The 22287-nt window shown below is 46.7% G+C and overlaps 1 long non-coding RNA gene across 1 annotated transcript; it reads left to right on the plus strand.

Annotated features, from left to right (window-relative positions):
• Positions 1-3480: 3480 nt before the first annotated feature.
• On the plus strand, positions 3481-20880 carry LOC109281777 (uncharacterized). Its single transcript, XR_002088535.2, has 3 exons — positions 3481-3587; positions 4353-4426; positions 20376-20880. It is a non-coding gene; the product is annotated as an uncharacterized LOC109281777 (long non-coding RNA).
• The last annotated feature ends 1407 nt before the right edge of the window (positions 20881-22287 follow it).

Below are 22287 nucleotides of genomic sequence, written 5' to 3' on the forward strand. Positions count from 1 at the left end.
TTTTACTGCCAAGGCAGATGCCTTTTGGGAAGAATCCCTTGCCAGCCTGATGTAAATAAATAAATAATCCCTAGAGCTCCCCAAAGGTGCCATTAAGAAGCAGAGAATTAGTGATTAGTGGCAACAGGAAAGAAGAAATATATAAACAAAGAAGTCATAGCCTCATCCATGGGGAGAACACTTCTGAAATCCTTTAACAGAGCTCATTAAATATACATGGCCTCACTTGCTGGCTATACATTCTGATTAGGGCATGACATCAGTGCCTGGATTCCACGGTGTTTCTGCTTTTCACCAAAGAAATAATAGCAGAAGACCCATCCAAAGAGGAAAATATTTCCCCTCCTTCTATCCTGGTACCTTCACCCAAAGTCTCTGAGCATCGCAGACACCCAAGCTGAGAACTCACAGAGGCAGGGATGTTACTCTGGTCTCTTTCCTCTGCAGGGCTCAGAGGTTCCCAAGAGCCTTCAACCAGCTGGCAGATGACAAATTGGAGTTAATTAACGCTTGGGAATGGGGCAGTACACAAAACCAGGGACCTACTGATTGAAAAGTATTGAGGGCCTCATTTTGAATGCAGAGCTCCTTTAAAAACCTGCTATGAGCACCACAAGTGCATTTGACAATCAGGACCTTATCCAGTTGCCTGAAAAGGAGCTGAGCTCTTTTGCAAATGTAGCCCTCCATTATCTAAGCTTGCTCAGAACAGGTCTTCACTTGATCTGAGCCTTCAAGAGGCCGAGACACACTGGATGAGAGACCAGCAAGCCACTAGCAACCTTAATTGTCACTAGTCAGTAGGGTCAAATGACACAGCATTAAATACAGCTGCATCCTATGTGTATGAAAGCTTCTACTGTTGCTTCAAACGTAGCCAAAACCTAAACTATTCAGCTAATTCACACGCTTCATCAGTGGAACATTCCAACGCCTCTTTTTTATTTTTACAATATTAATATTTTATTATTTTTCATTGGAAGAAACATGTAAATGCAAGTGACAGGAGAGGAATAATGCCCTGGAGTCTTCCAATGTTAAGAAAACAAATAAACAAAAGCTGTCCTCTTTATGTGCGATGTTAACACAACATGCAAATGATGCCCTATAATCAATAGCATCATAGGGAATTTATGATGGGAGCTCTCTTACTAATTTGTTGATAGAGATTTTAAAAATTATAAGAGGGAGAGAAACCTCTTCCATCTCTTGTAGTAAAAAACATTCCCAAAGGGACAAAAAAATATCTCCAAAGTGTTTTTAGCCCAACACAACAGCATAGAACTAGTACCTGTTCACCGGCCAAGATGACCTTAGCATAGAAAACAATGTAGCAGCAAAAATTAAGGAAATTAAATTATATATTTTTAAAATGTGTTTACAGGAAACAGAAAAATATATTGTAAAAAACACTTTGGTTTAAGCTGTCTGCAGGGAATAAACTCAGAAATCCCAGACTTAAACACATGATACTTTACATGATACTTTTTCATGAACTAAAGAATGAGTTCACTAAATATAGAGGCAGTGAATGAACTTGTAAAATCCTCACACAGTACATCAACTAGAGAGAGACAAAGGGCACGTCTACACATAATTTAGTACTTGTATAACATAATCAAGTACTAAATAAATGTGCAGTAACCAGACTTACTGCGCAGTAGCACCTGCAAATGCTTTTTAAGTGATGCTAGGATCATGAACAAACTTTAAAAATTGATCACATTTTGCATACATTTTTGAAAAAATAGATGCTGCTTGTGCTTCACCATATGTTAGTTAACATTGTGCATACTAATAAACGGATCCAAGTTTTCTGTTTGCTGTGGAAAAACATGGATTTTCTCCTTTAAAGGAGAAAAATGTGGATGTTAAAGGAAAAAAGGAGAAAATCACTGTGGCTTTCCCCTTGCAGCTGGCAGAGTTCCAGACTGCAAGAGGCTGCTTTGGGCTGGGGAGAGCAGGAAGAGGGTGATCAGGAAAAGGGTTCCATGTGCATGTGCACATGCACACTTGCATGTGGCAGCCAAGCAGCATAGAGAGCAGCTTCTGCAGGTCCCCACAGATAAGTCTATAGGATGGGGGGGCAGCATAGATGATGGGTTGGGGGGGCCACAGGCGACAAGTCAGGGAGGATGTGGGGAGGCATGTGCTCCCCCAGATTTGTTCACCCACAGTGGGCACAGGGCTGCAGCTTGGCTGGACTGGCATGGGCAAGAGCCACCTCCACACCTCAGCAGATAGGACCCAGCATGTGAGGGCAAAGCGGGGCAGCAAGACTCGCTGCTGCCACAAGGACTCCCACCAGCCACGCCACCATCAGTGCAAGGAGTAATGGATGGGGAGGGGAGTCATGCTGCCCTCACTTCCTCCCATCACGAGACACTCACTCACCAGGCCATAGCTCTACTCTGCCACCATGGCCCGACTGCTGCCACTGCCACCACTCCCCTCAGGCCACAGCTCTACCCCAGAGTGGAGGTGGGATGGCAGGTAGCACTGGTGCCATAGAAGTGGCTCCTGCCTATGCTGGTCCAGCCAGGCTGTAGCCCATGCCCTCTGTGGGTGCACAAATCTGGGGGGCACATGCCCCCCCCATGCCCCACATACACTCCTCCTGGCCCACACATTCATCCCCTGCCCCCCTCACTGGGGGCTGGGGGTGGGGGACAGTGGTTCAGGAGTGAGGGGCACTGGCAGGGTCGGGGGCTGTGGGTCAGGAGTGAGGGGCACCAGCAAATCAGTTTACAGTGAGGGCTACTTGGGAGTAAGGAAGGGCCACACGTTGATATTGCTGTTAATGTTTTCCTGTTGGTGTTGATTTCTGCTTTTAAAATGAAGACTGTTGAGTTGCTAATACTTTTGTGTTTTCTACTTAAACTATTTACTGGGTCAGGACTGGCCATTAATGTTTACAAATGGGTCCTGGTACAAAAAAGGTTGAGAACCACTGAGTTACACCATTTTATAGGTCAAACTGATAAAGATCCTTTTCAGTACTAAAGGGCCCTATCTTCAGGTTCTCTCTCATTTAACTTACTCCATGAGGAGCTTTCCAATGTAAAAGAGATCCAAAAATGACACAGAACCCCATGTAAGCAGCCAATGTCACAATTTCCCTGCCAGAATAAAGGGCATTCTTTATGGGAGAAAGAAAATATCACCAGTATTGTGGACCTAAAAATCTCAATTCAAGCCCCCCAAATCATGACATCATAAAATAATGTGTTTTAAATTTGCTTTCTGTGCCTTTTGGGTTCTGGGCTTTTCAGAATCAGTTAAGGTCACATTTTCAGGCTTTTTTCTGCAACTGTTAAGAGTTAAAAATGTAATGCTTCTTTTTTTTAAGCAAGCAAGCACACTGAAATTCTGCTTTTACACCTTTTTCTAGATAGGGGCTGTGGCAGTGCACCTTTGGTGCCTGCCACTTTAAGGACTGGAGCAGGCAGCTGCCAGGTGCAGCAGCCATTTTTAAACATAGGCCAGCTATATAAAGAGGGCAGTTATCTGCTAGCAAGGGAGGCAGCAACATCAGTTAACTGAGCTTCTGTGTGGGGACCTGGAGGTGAAAGCTCCTGCTGGGCTGGGTAAGATGTGGCACTGTACCCTGCTAGGGAAAAGTGGCCTCCTTCTGGCATGGGGCCCCCAGAAAATGCCAGGCTAGTTACCTTCCCCAGTGAAAGGTGGGAAGAGTTGCCTTATAACCCCAGCCCTCCCCACAGTCCCGGGGGTGTTCCAGTACAACGGGGGAGCCCAGGCTCGTTAGGAGCCCTGAGGCAGAGTCCAGGCCGGAGGAGGGACCTGGAGCTGCACCCAGGCAGCAGGGTAAAGCCTGGGGGTACAAGTAGAGGCCTGGAGACAGTGGGGCTGAGAGACCCTGTGAGTGAGAAGAGGCCCGGAGAGAGAGGGGCAGAGGGAAGAGGCCCAGTGAGGGCATGGAGGCCTTGTGAGGGGCCAGGGGTGAAGTAGGCTAACAGTTGTAGAGGTGCTCAGCAAACATCCAAGTGCCTGACCGACTGCGCCAGGGCTGACCAATGTGTGGAGAGACAAGCTTGAAGCTGGAGAGGCCGGGTGGTATGAATGTGGCCCAGGAGAGAGGGCAGTATGAAAGAGGCTGGGTGAGAGCCAGTGGAGTGAATGGGAACCTGGTGAGAGAGAGGTGGGATGAGAGTGGCCCTTTGGGGTAGCATGGTAGAGCTATAACTGCGTGCCCAGTTTGCTCCGGACCAAGGCCAGAGAGGTAACGCGTAGTGGAACATCTGCAGGGCATGGGGCACTTAGGGCCCTAGTCACCAGGGCATACAAAAGGTAGTTTCCCACTCAAGTAACAGCTGAACTTTATTTTCATCAAGGTGTAGCAGGTGATTGGAATGGGTGGACTGCCCAGAGACACGGGAAGATTGGAGGCAGAGACATGACTGGGAAGGTAACCCTGTTACAGGGGCTTAAAGAAGGAAAAAAACAAAGTACTGTGAATTGTACAGCCAGGTACTGTGAATTATCAATACAATTCATGAGAACTAGCAGCACTGGGAGGAAAAGGTATGGTCAGGATCCATGTACCTCATAGGTCCTCAGCTGAAGGAATGTCCCTCTAGGTTAGGCATGTGCAATTATTTTGGCTGGAGGGCTGCTTTAGGAATCTGGGTGAGCTGTTGGTTGGCAGGGTAGGAATGCTGACATGGCCACATGGCAGAGGGGGGAGAAATAGATGCTATTCAGCCTGGGCCCATCAGGCCCTTGCCCAGTGCTAGGAGTGCTGGATGGAGCAGGTGGACAGGGTCTCCATGAAGATTGGCCCAAACCCCATAGGTAGGGCATGGTCAGCTGAGCAGATGGGATCGGGACACGGGCCGGCTAAGAGCAGTGTTCAGGAGGGGGATAGGTGAGCAGGTGCTGGAGCCAGGACCAGGATTGTGGGGTAGTAACAGCTCAGGGCTGGGGTTTAGGACAGAGTTGCAATCTACTCCCTGCACATCAGGGATGTGCAGGGAGCAGTGTCACTTCTCCATGATCCCAGCTCTGGCCTGGCCCATCCTGCTCCTGGATACCACTCCCTGCCAGCCCATGGCTCCATCCCATCCATCTGGCTAAGCTTGCTTGCCTCGGTGGGTCCTGGTCACTCTCCATGGAGACCCCACCCACCCACTCTGTCCAGTACCTCTGGCAGTGGGTGCAAGGCAGATGGCCAGGACTGCTTGGGCAATGGGACTGAGTCTGACAGTGGAGACATGAGTGGTGGCAGGGTTTCTGGGAAGCTTAATTCAGCTGCCACACCACCCCCACCCTGCCACATGCCTGGGGGCAGTGGGACTGGCTGCACGCACCATGGCCCAGGCTGCCCCCACACCTGGGCCAGGCAGGTGAGGGACCTACCATGAACTGGATAAAATCCCTTGCCAGGCTGAATCCTCAGTGCTTCATGTATCTTGAGTATATTTTCCCAAATAAAAAGGAATGGAGGTCATTTCACTGGTGGCTTACTCTGATTCATTGGATTAGTTCTGCTGTCCTAGTCCATAAATTGCAAGTTTAGATGGTAAACTCTCTGTGTCTGGGATTCTGAGTGAAATCTTGACCCTGATATGGGAGTTTTACCATGGTTATAAACAGACTTTACCTATTGCCTTAACAGATGTTGGTGATGCATCTATTGGGATTTCATCAATGTTATCACTGATATATAATCCAGAGTTAGATGTTACATTCTCATGTAAAGCTGAAATGAAAATATCAGATTTACTGCAGACTTTGGGACCTACTGCAGTGAACAAATGCTTTCTGAGTATTGTTCCCTAAACTCATGCTTTTACTACAAATACAGTAAATAGTACTACTCAAAGGAGCATAAAATTTAAGCCTCAATGACTGAAATACATACTTAAACATACACTTAAATCCATCTCTCTCTAGTGGAACACTCAATCATGTACTTAATTAAATCTGTTCTTGAGTACTTTGCTGAATGGGGACCTGGATAGATCTGATACTTTCCTTGTATTTATATTTTATGTCATCAAGAACTATAATTGCTACAAGGAAGACATTAAATCAAGGTAGAGATTGCAACATGCAAAGCTTTCATGTGAGACTCTTTCTTTTAAGAAGTTAGAGATGCATTGTGGCAAAAGTAACCAGTGATGTCAGAGAAATGTAATTAAAGCAAAAGGAGTGTTAATGCAACATGCAGTTTGAAGTGTTAACATGATTAAGAGGCACAAAGTCAAAGTTATTTTTCCAAAAGTCATGATGATCAATCGCATTGTACACAACATGTTTGCTTATTTGTTTGTATTAGTACAACAATAGAAAGGGTGGGATGCAATATAGAGCCCATATGCAACAAGACCAAGTTTAATATTATTCCAAATGGGAGTCTAGAGTTCTTAGAGGTAAATTCTACTTCAAGTTTCCATGCCTACAAGGTAAGCACTTAACTGCATGAGTGCAGTTTTTGGCACTTACTCACAATTTGCATTCTGTTTGCATCTGCATAGTTACACTTGGCCAGCACTACCCTTCTGAGCCTACTGTGAAGGCTATGTTATGGACCTGTTGGCTGCAGGATAGAATAGTATCAGTCCAGGCACATATGGAATGCTCTGCAAGTCCTAGGAACTTAGTTATGGGTAAACCATAACAAGTTATTATAGGTATCCTACCCTACCACCTTTTAGGCCATGTCCCCATTGGGGCAGAAACTATTCCATTACTCTTCATCTGTTTTATCTAATAAATATTAAATGCAGAAAAGCTATTGAAGGCCAAGGAACCTTTCATACCAGGACAGCATCCACCTCACTGAGCCAGATTCCCTCTGGCTTGTTCTCCTTCTCCTGGCCCCACCTTTCTTCCCCTCTTGGCTGCCTGCCTAGTGGACCTGCTACAAAGAGCTGGAGAATGCTCTGAGCAGTGACTATACCATAGCCTAGTGATTAGAGCAATTAACTGGGAAATCAAAGATACAGGTGTAAAATACCTCTGAGTAGGTGCATCTACATGTGAAGCCATGTTGCCATAGTGATGGGCTATGGTGACATAGCATCAGTGGACAAAAACCATGATGCCACAGCTATGTCACTGTAACAACACACTCCCTCATAGTGCATTGTTGTAGTAATGTAGCAACTAAAAATAACCATGTGCAGTATGCACATTGCAGTACAGACTGTTACTAAACTGTCACTTAATAATTCCAAAAGGAAGTACTAAATGATGGTGCAGTAACAAAGGCATCGTAGGGACATGTGTAGACACACCCAGCAAGGAGAACCTAGAGCCTGGGTCTCCTGTTTCCTGGAGAAGTGCCCTAACCACAACACTATTAGACTAAAATGCAGGAGGGCCATTTTTCACCTTCATCTTACTTCTCGCAGGTGAAAATAGAATCTAAAGTCTGTGCAAGTGCCCAAAATTGCAGCTACATAAGGGATATCTAGGCATATAGGAGTAAAATAAGATTTAGCCATTTGTATCTTACACCACCTAGCCCTTACTATGGCATCAAGAAAGTTATACACATTTTATTTCCTAGTTAAAGATAATCAAGTGTGGAAACAAGGGAAAATAGCATAAAACGCTACACTAGACAATATATATGCTATACCATGCTACCTTCAGCTGTACCGTTTCAGATCTTTATATGATCTGACCCACCACACACTGAATTTTCTCCCTGAGACAAGTTGCTCATTCTACAGGAGCTACCACTTTGTTTGACCAATGTGAGGAACAAAAACTGCTGTGAGCAAGGCTCCAGGTTTAAAGTACTGAGTAATCTTGATTCAACATGACCAAGACTATCTCCAACTGGCTTGAATCGCACGCTCTATCCTGGAGACTTTCACAAACATCTTCAGAAACAGCAGTTGGCTCACTTGCTCTCCTGACCACATTGGGCTACTAAATAATTATGCTAGTTCCACCATCAAACTTACTAGCTATTCCTTTTCAGCTGAGACAATGCTGGAAATTCGCTTGTGATTCATTCTTTCCTTCTATTTAACTTTTCCATGTCTAAGTGACAAGCACTTAGTTGCATGAGTGCAATTTTTGCCATTTTGACTGACACAATTTTGATTCTGTTTGCATCTGCAAAGTTGCACTTGGCTGCCACTACCCTTCTGAGCATTCTCTGAAGGCGACATTTGCTCTTGATTCATTCATTCGTCATTCACTCATATTTTATCTCATTCTTTAAAATAACACTGTGATCTCCCAGCAGGATACATGCCAATCAGTGGAATCAAGGAAGGCACATAGATATATATGCTTTTGACAAAAGTTCATGTGATCCAAAGGATAGGGCCTGAATGGCCCCTTCTCAAGGAGCTTAGGAAACTGACAACTCAATTCCCATGCCTGACTTTAAATGCTAGTCTAGCAGATATAAATGGTTTCAGTTCATCATTGCTGTGCACTACCTGATAAACTGCAAGCTTAGGCTTGGTGCAAAAGAGCTGATGTTTCATAGCTTGAAACGCCAGAGCACAGTTAAGCCCAGAGGAATAGGAGTGCCATCTACAATGACTCTTAAGAATGAGAGATGGAAAACTCCAATTTAAGCCATCCAGCCTGTGCACTTCTGAAAATGCAAGATGGTTTGCAATGACATATTGCCTAGCACTTTTTTCTAATCTAATTTTAAATATCCCAAGAGATGGGATATTCACCATTTCCCTTGGGAGATTGTTCCACAATCCAACATATCTCACTGTCAAGAAGTTCCCCCTGGTATTCAGTTTAAATAATCCCATTACTCTTAGTTACACACCTTTATGCCACTCTTAATCATTCATCTCCCTTCTTGGTGTTTAAGCACTTTCATTATTTGTACATGGCTATCAGGATCTTCCCCAGTAGTAATCATTTCGCCAAGCCTAACAACACATCTAGCCCTTCTAACCTGTCCACCTGCTTCTGTTACTGTCCTCTGAGCTCCTTTCAGTTTGTAATCCTTACCCCTTTATCACACTGACATAGTCTAAAGGCCAGATATGGTCTTTTCAGAGTTGAATGCAAGAGGCTGTCACTTTCACATCCCATTGTCATAGCCTTGAACAAGTAGCACCAAGTGAACCCAAGGGACCTTTTTTGGCTGCTGTGCTTGATTATAAAATCACATCTAGATGTCAGTTCAGCTCCCCCTTGCTCAGCTGTGGAGGTAGAGTGGTTAAGGTATCTCACTATGCGCCCAGAAGTGGGAGTTCAGTCTGCTCTAGACATGTGCAAAGGCCACTGTCCAATCAGTCAATCTGTAAATGAGTACTTGATCATTCAGGCTGGGGAATTAGTCAGTTGGACATGATGCTAGCTACATCATTGCCGCATGTACCATTGGCAACAGAAACTAATGTGCCTTCACCATGTTAGCTGGAGAAGCCATCTTGGTTCAGGTTGACATCCTGGCCAATCTTGTTATTGTTCTTAGTTCTCTGTCTCTTCAGGATAGCCCCTCCCAATCTCTCCTGACTTGGAGAGTCAGGATTCAAGAACATAACTAACAAGAAAGGTTGGTCATATGTTTATGGCACTGAACAAGGACTCAAAAGACCCAGATGTAATTTGCCTGTTCTGCCACTGACTTCCTGTGTTAACTTGGGCAGGTAACTTGGTCTGTGCCTCAGCTTCCCCATCTGTAAAAGATTATAGTAATGTTTCCCTGCTTTACAGGATTTCTGGAAGGGTAAAGAGCCTGATTCAGCCAGATATGTAATCCCATAGGCTGAAAAGGTTAGGTCCATGCTTTATAACCTGGCTGAATTGAAGCCCAGTAATATGCATTTTAAAATAAGATAAATGACATAAATTCCACTGAGATGTGCATAGAGGTGACACTTTTCTTGTATTCCCATTTTATCAGTTATTTTTTCTCCCTTCATTCACTTGTTTTGCCCCATACATGATTCTAACATACAGTCACCCAGATGTGTGTTTGCACAGATCTCTTACCCCAGGATTTCCTTCAGGGTACTAAACATTTAATTTTCTTTTTCTGTAACCTGTGAACAATGGTCAGCAGAAACCTTTTGCTCTGTCTGTCACTAGCATGAGCCTCTGTTGCTGCTTGAACAAACCAGTGGTGTCCTCTAACAGATCAGGATAGCTCTGAACTCCTGATTTAACAGTAGTGGCCAAGGATACACCTAGAGTTTATCTATTATCACAATTTATGTGTTTATCCTCATAACACCCCAGAGAAGTACTTTTGTCTTCCTTTGCATAATGAGGAACTGAGGCTTAGAAAGATCAAGTGATTCACCCAAGCTGCCTGTGGAGGAGCAGGGAAATGAACCCAGCCTTAAAGTATCATATTGGTCATTCCTTTAGCTTTTATCTGGGTGCCAGCATGGCTGACAAACTCTGCATAGGAAAGGACTGGGAGGTCATGCCCAGGTAGCCGGACCTGAAGGCCAAACAAATGGATTGGAGAGCCATACACCAAAGTCAGGGTTGGAACAGTTGAGCAGAGCCTAGGAATAGGCCTGAGTAAGAAACCAAAGGATCAAGAGACAGATGGAGTCCATAAAAAAAAATCCAGGTCAGGCAGCAAAAGATCAAGAATGAAGTAGAGTCACCACATCACAGTGTAGGAACAAAACACGTGCAACCCTATTACCTAGCATGTCCTGATGTTCTCTTTGGTCTTAAACAGGGGAAGTGACTGGTGAGGTGTTATGAATCAGCCATTCAGGTCCTAGGGAGTGAGTAGAGTCTAAAGCATGATCAAGGTCTTAGGTGTGCCCTGGACAACCTCCAGGAGTAGCAATGACAGGAGCAGGTTGGGGTAGGCTACCCTGTTGGTCAGGCCAAGGGCTGTGGGTTTCAGGCTGCAGTCCTGACACAGGGTTTTGGAGCCACAGAAGGCCTACCACCAAACCAGAGGTCAACTATCACCACCTGCATAATTCATAGACTGTAAGGCTGGAAGGGACCTCAGAAAATCATTGGGTCCAGCCCCCTGCACCAGGCAGGAATGAGAATTGGGGTCAGGTGACCCCAGCAAGGTGACCATCCAGTCTCCTCTTAAAAATTTCCAGGGCAAGTGATTTGCACCACCACTGGAGGGAGCTTATTCCACAGTCTGGACACCCAAGTTGTGAAATAGACTTTCCTAATGTTGAGCCTGAAACAGTCTTCCAGGAGTTTGTGACCATTACTCCTAGTTTTCCCAAGGGTGGAGAGCCCTTGAGGTATGCCTCCGATGCAGTGGTAAGTTGCTACCAAGTCCCCTCTCAGCCTTCTTTTTTTCAGGCTGAAAAGTCCAAAGTCCCTCAGTCTTTCCTTGAATGGCTTGCCGCGCAAGCCTTTGATCATATGAGTGGCCCTTCTCTGGACTCTCTCAAGCTTTACCACATCCTTCTTAAAGTGCAACACCCAGAACTGGATGCAGTACTCCAGCTGCGGTCTCACCAAGGCTGAGTAGAGTGGGAGAATCACTTCTTTGGTTTTGCTGGAGATGAATCAGTTGATGCATGCCAGGGTATTGTTAGCCCTGCTGGCTACGGCGTCGCACTGTCAGCTCATGTTCATACTGTAGTCTGTTATTATCCCCAGGTCCGTTTTATTCATGGTGCTGGTCAGGTTGGCACTGTCAAGCCTGTAGATGTGCAGGGAATTGTTCATCCCCAGGTGGAGCACTTCACATTTCTCAATGTTGATCTTCATCTGGTTCTGGTCTGCCCAACTTGCAAATCTGTCTAGATCTGCCTGTATCTGCAGCCTATCTTCAAGTGTGACCACCCTCCCCCATAACTTGGTCTTGTCCACAAACTTGTCCAGTGAGCTCTTCACTCCCACATTCAAATCATTGATGAAGATGTTGAATAGCACTGGACCAAGCACCAACACCACTGGCCACTTCCCGCTAAGGTGACACAAATCTGTTCAGTAGATCTCTCTGGTCCTACTCCACAGCCAGCTTCCTACCCACCTAACTGTGTCGCAGTTAAGTCCTCAGTCTTCCAATTTTCTCCTGAGAACGTTGTTGAATACCAGATCAAAAGCTTTTTGGAAGTCGAGGTATACAATGTCAACCTCTCTTATCCAGGTGGATAATGTAATATGCTGTCACATTGATCTCATGAGAGAAGCTGTTGTCAGCAAACCTGGCTCTCCCACAAAGCCATTTGCCTGGGCTCTCCACAAATGACGATCTGGGAATCAGAAAGCTAAGCTGATGTTCTTGTTGTTCTTGCTGCTTCTCTTTTTTTCTTTCTTCCCTCATTTTTATCCTTGACTCTTGCATTGCCAAAAATCAAGATTCTACAAACAGAAAATAGATTCTGATCCACCAAGCACATGCTTATTTGTAAGGGAGTGACTAGTTCCAGTGAAGACAGTACAACTACTCCTGTATTTATGTATTTTACTAGGTTGGAGCCATAATTAACAATTCAGCTCTTAATATATGGGTCAGGATAGAATCCCACCCACTTTGCCATAGCTGTGCTAGCTCTGCTGGGCTGAAACAAGTGTTAGGATATAATCACAAGTTCACTCGCAAGAGCTGCAAATCACTGGAATGTTATGACTCTATTCAAAAGAGTACATATTCAGATATGCTACAGTGGCACTTAACATATACGAAATTGCTTGAATCTGTATCTGCTCACATTTTAACTGCACATAGTAAGTCTTAAGTTGAACATGTGACACTATGCTGAGTCACTCTAGGCAGCAGATCTGACTCCAGTACCTAGGGAAGAGTCTGAAGGAGCAACCTGAGACTTATCAGAGTGGAGGGCTATGCTAACAGGTAGAATAGAGATCCCTGCTTTCCCCAACTCTCAGTAGCCCAATGTGGTAACTCTAGTTGAGCCAAATAACATCATTGTCATGTGGCTGATCTGTCCCTGACGAACCATCTTGGTCCCCTTTCTTCAGGCCACTAAGTGAAACTGACTTTCATTGTTCTCACGGGGACAGCCTCCACATTTATCTCAATAAGAGCCGTGACATTCCAGGCCATGATTCATGAGCTATGTCATGTTCCTCTTCTTGGTGACATCCTGCTGTTTTCCAGCTCAGTGCTTCTCCAGCTGCATCCCCCATGAGGCACTTGTCTGCTATTGAAGTGATGACTCCCATGTTAAATGCAGAGAGGACTGGGAGAAAGCAGTCCTTTTTAATGGAAAATTTTCTATTCATTTTTTTTAAGGGGAAAAATTGACTTATTTGAAGTTCTGTTGTTTGCAAAGCCATGGTAGAACCTTGAGCAAAGTTCCTTTCTGTGCTATTTACTCAGTCCCAGTCATCTGGCAGTTGCAGGGATAGCTAAGAGTCAGGCCTTTGGGGTTCTATTTGAGAATCTGCTTACAAGGACATGAGATGTCAGCTTGGCAAATAAGGTGTGTTCTTGACTCAAGGTAGCTAACCTGGGTTAAAAGAGCAGGTTAGCAACTCTGGTCCAGCCCCCCAGCTCCCCTACAGGCTGTAGGTAGCCCGTAGCTCCCCTACGGTACACAACCTACCGTTCATTCCTACCCATGAACTGCTGAAGTAAAAGCATTTCCCAAATAAGGCTGAATTGCTAAATTGAGCCCCAAGATTCTTAGGCCTAAATTGAAGCCTAAGTCCCAGGAACCTAAATCTGATTTCAGGAGCTGGGTGTAAGTGATTTGCCCAACCTCACAGAAGGCTTGTATGTCAGAGTGGAGAACTGAACGTGTATCTCCAAAGTCCCAGTGTGTTACTCAGTGCTAAAAGCAGGGTTATCCTCTCCCTTAAGAGCTAGTGAACTGAGATCATATTCTAATACCTCATGGTTGAGTCTTGAAACTATACAAAAATATTTAAATCTCATTAAATGAATGTTGGATTGAAGAGCTCTTTTGGACATCTGTTCAAGAAATGGAAGGAAAGTCTTCTCTAAGCCCTCAGAAAGATAAAGCAAGAATACCTGACTCCTTGGGAGAACAAAATCCAAGGCTTAAAACAAGTCTTTCTAAATGTTTGCCTTTCTGTACAGGATCTCACTGATCTGAAATACATGCAAATGCATGTCCAGGCTCAAACCATTTGAAAGCAGAGTTTTAACCTCTCTCTTTTTTAGCAAGGAAAAAAGGACTGCATCAAACAATGACAAAACAGATTAAAGAAACTTTTAAAACTAATGCATCAAATACAATCATTCAGTTGGTTAAAACAGCCTCTATGCAGGGAAGAGGGAAACTTATGGCTTACAAGGGTACATGGGAGGTGGTTTCTTCACCTAGGGAAACTAGGTTTCAGCAACATTTTATCAGCCCAATTTAAAAATAACGGAGATGCAGAGGGGGAGAATTCCACCATGCTACACTCCTGACCTCCTCTCTGCTCTCGCTCCACAGAGCCAAGGGCTATAAATTACCAGGACTGGACTTTTCTCGTAAATGGTTTTAATTTCTTTTTTTATGTTCGGAGGGGGACTGCGTGATCTATAGCACAACAGATTGCTGTCCATTTTCCCAGAGAGCAGCCTCGTGTCTCTTGTTTGTTTTTTTTTTTTTTTCTTTCTCATTAATGACCAGCTCTAAAGCAAAGCCAAGGAGGCTCATTGTCGGTCAAGAGTATCCCAGGGCCCAAGCTGGAGACAGATGGATGCAGGTAATGCCCAGTAATTGCCTCATAGTTCCTTCAGTTCTCACTAGGGTGGCCATTTGTCCAGTTTTATACAGGACAGTCCGGTTTTCTGGTCCTCTCTTGATATAAAACCAGATGCTTTTATGTCCTCTGTTTTTCACCACTCAGCACCCCTCCCTACCCCTCCACCGACACTGCTGCAGCTGCCTGCAGAAGCTCGCCACTGCCACGTCCCTGCTGCCAACACCACTGCTGCCGCCTGTGGGAGCTCGCTGTGCCCCCCGGGCCTCAGGAAGCACACAATGTTCATGGTGGTGGGGACAGTTGCACTAATTGCAACTGTCCTCTATTGTTGAGATACCTTGATGGCCACCCTAGTTCTCACCCACAGAAGAACGAAGCTACAGAGGGCTTAAAAGGGCAACACTGCTCCAAGCAAGGCATCCCCCAGGTCAAAGAAGCTCTGAATACTCCTCAGAGAAAAATGCTGCCTTATTCATCCCCCACAAAGGAAAAGACACACACAGACATGGTCCATGTACTCCACATGCATGACACAGACCGTGTTGGGACTGACGCATGGAGTCTGTCAAGTGTAGCTGATTGTTCAAAGGACAGGCTTTAAGAGGATGAAATGGGGCAAAGCTTGAGGTCTTCACTCAGGCAGACCTCCCATTGTCCACACAGTGGGAAACCGAGATCTGGTACTATGAAATCTCTCCTTTTTTCTCTTCCTCACCACTTTTTTTTTTAGGATTTCCATAATAACTATTACCATATAATCCAAGTGGTACAATGTATCTCTACAATTATAAATTGCACTGGGCTTCATTACTGATTCCTTCAGGGAAACCCACAGAAGGAGAGCAGAGGGAATGGAAATCCCACTACAGGATCAAAGGAAACCTTCAAATGGGACAGATTTCCTGGAGTAAAGAGAGGGCAAGGGGCTAAATTTTCTCACCCAGAGTCTCAGGCAAGTGAGTTGCCTGAAAAAGAGATAAGGTGATGCGGAAGACTGGCCCTGCTGTACTGCTCAGGTGACCCCTTATCCCCATCAAGTCAATCTTAGGGTTTTATGCCCCCTCCCATCACTGTGGACTGGGCCTGTTCCACGTAATATCCCTTGTCACTCCATAGTGCCTAACATAGGGTTTCTGCCATTTCTCTATGTATGGGGCAAAGACATTTTTTAGGCTAGTTCATTTTGTTGTAAATTGTAGTTTTCATTAATTTCCTCCTCTTCTGAGAAGGGGGGGTGGGGGGGAGGCAGAGACTGGGCATCAGAGCTATTCTTTAGGACAGAATGGACTTTTCAAAAGGAAGGTTTTGCCACCTATCCGGAAGATAGGAAGATTCTGAATTTTCCGTTGCCTCTACAAGGGCTTTGCACACCTGGTTGCCTTTGATGAAGAAAGCTTCATCCTGGGCTTTGTGACCTACATTTCCCCAGAGGAAGGCATGGTTCCTAGGCTAACATTTGGTCTTCTATGTAGCTGGGGCTTGATCTGTGAATGGCTATGACAAGGCTTAAAATAATATAAGAAGCTGACTGAGAGCCAGGGCTGGTGCTTAAACACTTCCGCTTTGCTGCAGATGCATGTAGGAGTCACAAAGGGGACTTCACTGATACTTCTAATTCCTCCATGGCTTGCATTTCCAATGGGAATTCCTTAGGCTTGGAAGCAGAAAATAACAGGGCAGATTGGTGTCCCTCTGCATCACCCCTTCCTGCCCTGGTCCTACCCACAAACTCCCTGGGTGTAATTTTACCAAAGAAAGGCTCTCCCTGGAGCCCAGCAAATTGACCTCATAGCAGCTCTTCACTTTTCCTAAAGTATACACCCCAAAGACGAGCTCTGCTGCACATCAGTCCCCTTCTCTACCTGAAGCAAAGGAGTCAGTTGCAGCCTTCATGCCAAAATAGGCTCCTTACTGTCTGCTCAGCACTTCCCACGTCCAAGGTATTTTCCTAACATTAACTCCTGTGAGGCCCATCAAAATGCCCACCCTGGCAGCCACGGCAGTACCAGCTAGCTGGCAATATGGTGAAGGCAGAACAGGTATTTCCACATCCCACAATGTGTCATTAAGCAGCTTTCTCAGATGTGTGAGATCTGGTTCACTTTGCCTTTTTACTCTAGTCCTGGGCACATCTACATGAGACACTGACTGTGCAGTAGCCTGATACTACTGTGCAGTAGCATTGTGTGGCAAAAACTGTGCCAAGATGCTACTGTGCAGTAATATTAGGCTATTGCACAGTAGCATCACTCAAACAACATTTGCTGGTGCTACTGTGCAGTAACTCCAGTTACTGCGCATTTATTTAGTACATGCTTATACAAGTACTAAATAAATATGCAGTAACCATTGAGCAGTAGCATCTCCTGTAGATGTAGCCCCTGTACTTCAGTGAGAGCTTCCTTTGGCTTCAGTGAGAGCTTTGCCTGAGGAAAGACATCACGATCCAGCCCAGGGTTAAAGTGACAGCAGTAACTAGTGCAACTCTACAAAATATGATAGAAACCACTCAAACTACACTGCAGGGGCGGGGAGGGAGACCTTTGTATTATGTGCATTACCAAGGCTAACCAGAAGCTCTTTAAATCAAAAGTCCGACCTAAGACTTGGTAGTGATATGCATAAACTATAAAGCTTTCCATTGATCAAGTATCATCACTGTATCTGTATCCATAAAGAACTGAGTAATCTTCTAAAGACTTGCCCCACCAAATGATAGCATCTGTTTTCCCCACAAATCCTGGATCCAAAATTCTGCACACAGGGATCCATAAAGTACTGATCATCCTCATCTTACAGGCAGAGAGAAGAGAGTAACTTGACCAAAGCTATTGGACGGGGTAGGCAACGTTTTTTGGCCGGAATGCCAAAAAACCCACAATGTCTACCTTGGAAGGTGCCAGAGTGCTGGTGTGCCAGAAAAACAAAATGAGGGCAGGGGGAGGAGGGTACATAGCAGGATGCACTGCATATTAGTATATTTAATAATCATAAATTCTGCCTTTGTTGTTGTATGCTCCTTTTCTGTTAAGCATGTTACAGTGAGAGAGAGAGGGGGAAAAAAGAGAGAAATAAGAGAAAAAGAGAGAGAGGGAGAGGGAAAGAGAAAGAAAAAAGAGGAGAGAGAGAAAATGGAGAGCCACACCACACACACACACACACACACATGTGAACAAACACGAGAGAACCAGAACACACTCAAAACAGACACATGTACACACACATCCAGAACAAGACACATATGTGCACACACCAAACCAGATGTGGGCACACAGAGCCAGGCTGCTGAGCCACTGGACAAAGTCCAACCCAACAATGCCCTGCTTCCCCAGGGAGCCAGCCCTCAGGCTGCAGCGCAGCCAGCCCAGGCCCTGGCCCAGAGCCTGCCCATCAGCCCAGCCACCCACTCACTCCACACAGCTAAGGCTCTAAGCTGGTACAACCATTCAGGACATCTAAACTGTTATCCCCAGAGTGGCTGGGAGAGCACACGATGGTGCATCCCCACCACAGTCCCTCCACCCTGGTGCCAAGGCAGCAGGCGTAGAGGGGCATCAAGGAGTGTTTTCCCCCAGGAAAGCATACCAGAGTGACTCTGGACTGACAGCGCTGGCTATGCATAACACCCCACTGGATCCAGGACACTGCTTTGGGGTCAGGCCAGTGCAGCAGGGGAGGGGAGAGCTAGGCTGGAGCTGGGGGAGTCTGTCTTTGTACCCTGAAGGGACTGAGGCAGTAAGCCAGAGCCTCCTCAAGGGCTCCTGGGGCATGCCTCCCCCGCCACCAGACCCTGGTCCCAGGGAACAAATCCTACCCTCACTCTAAGCTGCAATACACAGAAGCATGGGGGAGCAAGGGACTTGCCCATGGCCATGCAGGATGGCAGTGGCATAGCTGGGGCCACTGGTCTGGGGTCCCAGTAGGAGACTGGAACAGTCCCAGGCTGCATCATCGCTGAGCAACAGCTATGCTCTGCCCAGCGTCTTTGAGAGCTCAGATCCAGAGGAGGGAAGCTCCTTCCTTCCAAAGATGATGCCCAGAGGCCAGATCACCTCAGGTCCAGCTCCCAGCACTCCCTGGTTCTCTGGAGGGGCCAGATCTGAATCTCCAGAGTGACCAAGCTGCTCAAAACCTTGAAGCAATGTCCCTGCCCCAGCCTCACAGCTGTGAGCCCACAGGCTCTGGGACTGGAACTGACCAAATAAGCTCAGGAATAAGGTTTCTGGGTTCTGGGCAGCTGCAGCTGGGAGGCTGCAAACAGCTGTGCCGGGCACCAGCATCAGCTCTGTACTGGTGCGTGCACGCGCACATGCACCTCAGAGCAGACAGTGGGGGAGAGGCCTGAGGCAGCGCAACCCCAGTCTCTCCCCCACTCCCAGCACAGAGGTGATGACTGGGCTCCAGAGCCCAGTGCAGCTGTTTGTAGCCAGCCTGGGCTCTGGCAACTGCAGCAAGCAGTGAGCTGGCTACAAACAACTGTGCTGGGGTCCAGAGCCCAGTCATCACCTGTGTGCTGGGAGTGGAGGAGAGACTGGGGTTGCGCTGCCTCAGGCCCCTCCCCCTTCCGTCTGCTCCAAGACATGCATGCATGCGCCGGTACAGAGCTGATGCCAGAGCCTGGTGCAGCTGTTTGCAGCCTCCCGGCTGCAGCCAGCCCTGGCTCTGGGTAGCTACTGCCAATTGTGAAGCCCGGGCTGCTTGCAGCAGGGCTTGCAGCCTCCCAGCCGCCTGCTGGGAGCAGCCCAGGTTCCATGGCTGGCAGCAGCTACCCAGAGCCAGGGCTGGCAGTGGCATGCCAAGCAAAATGGCCTTGCGTGCCATGCTCAGCACACATGCTGGGGGTTGCCAACTCCTGCTATAGGACTTGGTATCAGTAAACCAAATCACTAGCTTCCAGTCCTATGTTCCAGTCACATTTCTCACACAGGAGATAAAGGAGGAAAGGGAGAGAATGCTGGGCACAGACAGAAGTGACAATTTTCGCCCTATCTGGCCACAGAAAATGGTCAATAGCCATGACCAAACACAAGTGCACAGCTGTAGACAACTAGAAAAATGGCCAGTTGGGTGAAAATCTAAACCCTCGTTGTATAAAGAAGTGTTTTGAGTTACAAGATCCCCCCCAGACCAAACAGAAGTTCACTGTTGGTTCCAGTGGGGAGGAGAATCTAGCTGCTGGTCTGTAGCCAGTTTCCCCTGGCAACGGCCCCTCCTCCCTCCCAGCATGCACTGTTTTCAGAATGGGAGGGGGGGAAAGAGAGCAGAAGGATGTCCGCCTAGGGTTTTTTCAGCCCTTGCTCTAGGGCAGGGTGGGTGTAGTGAGCCCCCGCCCCCGAAGAGGGAGCTCCATTTCACTCATCCCACCCTCCAGCCACAGCTGGGGACCACCTGGAACTTCCCTTTCCCCACTCCCATTCTGAAAACAAGGACAAGCTGGGAGTAAGGAGGAGGGGCTGTTGCCAGGGGAAACTGGCTGCAGGTTCAAGTCAGCAACTAGAGTCCCCTCCCCCCTGGAACCAACAGTGAACTTCTGTTTGGTCCAGGGGATTGTTGCAGCTCAGAACGCTTCCTGCAAAGCATTCTGAGTGACAGCAGGGAGCCGCACTTTTTTGTCTGCTCCCAGTGCTGTGTGTTAATGAGAGGTTGATGTTCAGCATAAAACAAAGTGTCTGGGTAAGCATTTGAGCCAGATGGGACTTCTTTGGTCCAAATGAGAGATTTCCTTGCCTTTTTTCAATTACAGAAGTTTGCCAGGTCTGTAACTCCTTCTTTTGTGTATAAACCCTTAGGCTTACCTCATTGGTCATCGTCCTCTTGATGGCTGGGACTGCAATAGACTGAAGATGAAATGTTACAGATCTCTGCAGGGAATAAACCTTGTAAGAAGCTGCTGATGGCCCTCTCTCTCTACTTACCTACTAACCTCATGATCCCAGCTGCTCTCACAGCATTTCCAAGCCAGAAAGCAGGACCAGAACCTAAGACTTCCAGCCCTAGTCAGCAGGTCCTTGAGCTCTGTTCAGGTGAAGTCAGATGAAGCTCAGATTGCAGAGAATTCATTCAAACCCTGCCTTCAAACTCTCAGTTTCCCCATTCATCACCTGTAAACACATACACATTCATGCATATGCCTGCATGGGGGGGAGAGATGCTTGTGGCCCTTCTAAAACAGAAAGTTGCTTTACCTGGGTGCCTGTACATGTCACAGGGTTTAGTCCTTATTAAAGTAAATAGGTTTATAAAATTTAAAATTGTTTGACCCTTTTATGTAAAGAAAAGAACAAGATCACTCTGGTTCTCACAGGCTAGACTGCCCTCTGATGGTCATAATGCACATTTCCCCTCACAACCTCAATATTTCAAAGTCCTAGTTTCATAGTTAATAGTTTCATAGTTGGTAGGGTTGGAAGGGACCTGAGCAGATCATCAAGTCCAACCCCCTGCCATGGCAGGAAAGAGTACTGGGGTCAAACGACCCCGGCAAGGTGTTCATCCAGCCTTCTCTTAAAGACACCCAGGGTAGGAGCCAGCACCACTTCTCTTGGAAGTTGGTTCCAGATCCTAGCCGCCCTGACTGTGAAGTAGTAGGGCCTCCTGATGTCTAGTCTGAATCTACCCTCTGCCAGCTTGTGACTGTTATTTCTTGTCACTCCTGGTAGCGCTCGAGGGAACAGGGACTCCTCCAATGCCTGCTGGTCCACTCTGACTAGTTTGTAACAGGCCACTAGATCCCCCCTCAGCCTTCTCTTGTGAAGGCTCAACAGGTTCAGGTCCTGTAGCTTCTCGTCGGGCCTGCCCTGCTGCCCCTGATCATGTGGGTGGCCCTCCTCTGGATCCTCTCCGTGATGTCCACATCCCTTCTGAAGTGCGGCGCCCAGAACGGGACGAGTACTCCAACTGCAGCCTGACCAGTGTCACATAGAGGGGGAGGATCATCTCCTTGGACCTGCTTGAGATGCATCTGTGGATGCATGACAAGGTACGGTTGGCCTTCCTGACTGCATCCCCACGCTGTCGGCCCATGTTCATTTTGGCATCAATAATGACTCCAAGATCCTTTTCTGCCTCTGCACTAGTGAGAAGGGAGTTCCCCAGCCTGTAGGTATGCTGCTGGTTCTTCCTCCCCAGGTGCAGCACCTTGCAGTTGTCAGTGTTGAAACCCATCCTGTTCTCATCCGACCACTCCTGTACCCTGTCTAGGTCTGATTGCAGCCTATTCCTCCCTTCTAGCATGCCCACTTCTCCCCACATCTTGGTGTCATCTGCAAATTTGAACAGGGTGCTATTTACACCCCCGTCCAAGTCACTGATGTAGATGTTGAACAGTGTGGGCCTGAGGACCGAGCCCTGTGGAACCCCTGGCTCCAGCCCATTCTTAATAAATAGTATGATAAGGGCACAGTTTGAATGGTAGGGGCTGCAGACTCAGCAGCTGAATACAGTACAGAAAGTTGTTTCTGTGTGTGATACAGCACAACAGCATTTCCTTTTACAGAGCTGATATAAAGAACATCTCAGAGCTGTATACAATTAATAGATTGTAAAGCCCAATCATCTAGTCTCATGCAGGCTACAGGACTTGTTGGAATTAATTCCTTTCTGAACTGGAGCATAGTGCTTAGAGAAACACCTGCTCTTGATTTTAAACTTAACAGTGATAGAGTTCAAGACTGACCAGTGGCAACGTGTAGGGGCGATGTG

This window comes from Alligator mississippiensis, chromosome 8 (genome assembly GCF_030867095.1).
Source record: "Alligator mississippiensis isolate rAllMis1 chromosome 8, rAllMis1, whole genome shotgun sequence".
NCBI lineage: Eukaryota > Metazoa > Chordata > Crocodylia > Alligatoridae > Alligator > Alligator mississippiensis.